Raw genomic sequence first — 3,268 nt, forward strand, 5'->3', positions numbered from 1 at the left:
AGACTAGGGATCTCTTCAAGAAAATTAGAGATACCAAGGGAACATTTCATGCAAAGATGGGCTCGATAAAGGACAGAAATGGTATGGACCTAACAGAAGCAGAAGATATTAAGAAGAGGTGGCAGGAATACACTGAAGAAAAAGATCTTCATGACCCAGATGATCACGATGGTGTGATCACTGACCTAGAGCCAGACATCCTGGAATGTGAAGTCAAGTGGGCCTTAGAAAGCATCACTATGAACAAAGCTAGTGGAGGTGATAGAATTCCAGTTGAGCTATTCCAAATCCTGAAAGATGATGCTGTGAAAGTGCTGCACTCAATATGCCAGCAAATTTGGAAAACTCAGCAGTGGCCACAGGACTGGAAAAGGTCAGTTTTCATTCCAATCCCAAATAAAGTGGATATGTAGTTACTAAGTGTAGCAGCTTGACTTTTTTTCTAGAAAGGTACTTCTCAATTTCAAAGAACATACAATTCTGAAAATGATTCAATATAATAAAGCTCTTTCAGAGTTTAATGGTGATTAGAGAACTTTGACATTGCTGGAAAAGCAAATGAGGGCTTAAGCAATGATGTCCTTTAATACCAAGTGGGTGTAAATAATTTTTTTTAAAGTGTGGAAGAAATTGACAGACAAGATGGCATACTTCTCTTAATTAATTCTCACTAGCAACTTTGTGAAATCATACACTTATCAATGTCAAATTTTAACTCTAAAATGTTTTTAAATTTTCTTATTTTGTTATTATTACCCATCTACATTTTACTTTTCCTCTTTGTTCTTTCTTGTACTTCTTAACTCACATCCTGAAAGGATAAGAGAAAATGAACTGGCAAAGTCTGTCAGAATATTATCTTAGTTTTTTGATATAAAGTCATTGTCAGTTATTGTCATTGTCATGGTGAGAAATCACTGTGTAGTGCAGAGAGCCCAGTCTGGTGTTCTATAATGACCTGGAAGGATGGGATGGAGAGAGAGGAGGAAGGCTCTGGAGGGATATATGTATATTTATGACTGATTTGTATTGTTGACGATGAACCGGGGCAACCCGGGCACAACAACGAGGAGGTCAAGACTGAGGAGGGCTCCGAGCTGGAGGGGACCGCGCAGCCACCGCCACCCAGGCAGCAGCTGCACCCGGAGCCTGGCGGCTACTCGGGGCTGGCTGGACATTATGTCATGGACAATATTACCATGCAGAACCAATTCTATGAGACACAGGTCATCAAGCAAGAGAAGGAATCAGGCTACAAGAGGAAACTACTGGAAATGGACCAACAGCAGCAGGCCTATTGCCCAGAAGTGAAGACAGAGATGAAGCAAGAAGCACCCACCAGCTTCCTCCCACCCGAAGCATCTCAACACAAACCAGACAGACAGCAATTCCAGAGTTGCAAGAGGCTTTATGAAGAAAACCAGGGACGGGGGTACTTTGAGCACCGAGAGGATAGGAGGGGGCGATCTCTTCAGCCTCTGGCTGAAGAGGATAAAGATGACTTTGACGACACCCTTGTGGCCATTGACACGTATAACTGCGACCTCCACTTCAAGGTGGCCCGAGATGGGAGTAGTGGCTACCGGCTCATGATTGAAGGCTTTGCACACCTGTGGTCAGGAGCCCGTGCCAGCTACAGGGTCAGAAGGGGCCGTGTGTGCTTTGAGATGATGATCAATAAAGAAATCTCTGTGAAGCACCTTCCGTCTACATAGCCCGACCCACACGTGGTCCGCATTGGTTGGTCCCTGGACTCTTGCAGCACTCAGCTAGGCGAAGAGCCTTTCTCCTATGGCTACGGAGGCTCTGGGAAGAAGTCAACCAATGGCCGCTTTGAAAACTATGGAGACAAGTTTGCAGAGAATGATGTAATTGGCTGCTTTGTGAGGATAAAGCATCTGCATGCAATGCAGGAGACCCGGGAAGATCCCTTGGAGAAGGAAATGGCAACCCACTCCAGTATTCGTGCCTGGAGAATCCCATGGACAGAGGAGCCTGGCGGGCTACAGTCCACAGGGTTGCAGAGTCGGACACGACTGAGCAACTTCACACACATGGAAGAAACCAATACAACACTGTAAAATTTTAAAAATAAATGAAGAAATAAAGAAGAAAAAAAGCTGTATTCTATTCCATAAATTCCATCACATCATGGCATATACATGGGGAAAAAGTTGAAACAGTGACAAATTTTATTTTCTTGGGCTCCAAAATTACTGTGGACAGTGATGCCGTCATGAAATTAAAAGACGCTTCTTGGAAGGAAAGCTATGGCAAATCTAGACAGCATTTTTAAAAAACAGAGACATCACTTTGCTGAAAAGGTCTGTATAATCAAAGCTATGGTTTTTCCAGTAGTGATGTATGGATGTGAGAGCCGGACCATAAAACAACTGAGTGTTAAAGAACTGATGCTTTCGAACTGTGGTGCTGGAGAAGATTCTTGAGAGTCCCTTGGTCAGCAAGGAAATCAAACCAGTTAATCCGAAATGAAATCAACCCTGAATATTCATCAGACGGACTGATGTTAAAGCTGAAACTCCAATACTCTGGCCACCTGATGTGATGAGCTGACTCACTGGAAAAGACTCTGATGCTAGGAAAGATCAAGGGCAGAAGAAGGGAGTGACAGGGGATGAAATTGTTGGATGGCATCACTGACTCAATGGACATGAGTTTGAACAAACTCCAGAATATAGTGAAGGGCAGGGAAGCCTGGCATGCTGCAGTCCATGGGGTTGCAAAGAGTCGGACACAGCTTAGCAACTGAATCAACAAATGACAGCAATTCCATAAATATTTACAGAGCCAATTACTCCTTTTTAAAGATAATGATATATCTGGAAAGACATTATATATTGATACATTCACCAGGATACCTTCAGTTCCTGGTATTTACTATGCAGCTAAACAGTATTCAGTGGGTAGATAATAAAATGCATTTATATTATGTGTGGCAAACATATATATGAAAACATTAATTTTCAGGGTGGAATTTAATATGTATTACTTGTTTTAGTTACAGTTCATCATGATCATATTCTATTCTCTTAGAAAAAAATATTGATGCATGCCACATAGCTTCGGTAAAATAGGGTTTTACAAGGGCAAGAAGGTAGAACTTTTCTTTCATATTGTTTCCTCTTCTTGATTTATTATAATGAAGTATTTTCAGAAAAACTTTCCGTAAAATTGTTCAGTAGAATTTTATAAATTTATGATAATGAAGCATAATTCCCATTAAGCTAAATTATTAGGTCAATAATAT

At 41.4% G+C, this 3,268-nt stretch overlaps 1 pseudogene; it reads left to right on the plus strand.

The window, feature by feature from the left end:
- The first annotated feature begins 1,028 nt into the window (after positions 1–1,028).
- On the plus strand, positions 1,029–2,096 carry LOC101906152 (heterogeneous nuclear ribonucleoprotein U-like protein 1; annotated as a pseudogene).
- The last annotated feature ends 1,172 nt before the right edge of the window (positions 2,097–3,268 follow it).

This window comes from Bos taurus, chromosome 6 (assembly GCF_002263795.3).
Source record: "Bos taurus isolate L1 Dominette 01449 registration number 42190680 breed Hereford chromosome 6, ARS-UCD2.0, whole genome shotgun sequence".
Classification (NCBI taxonomy): Eukaryota; Metazoa; Chordata; class Mammalia; order Artiodactyla; family Bovidae; genus Bos; species Bos taurus.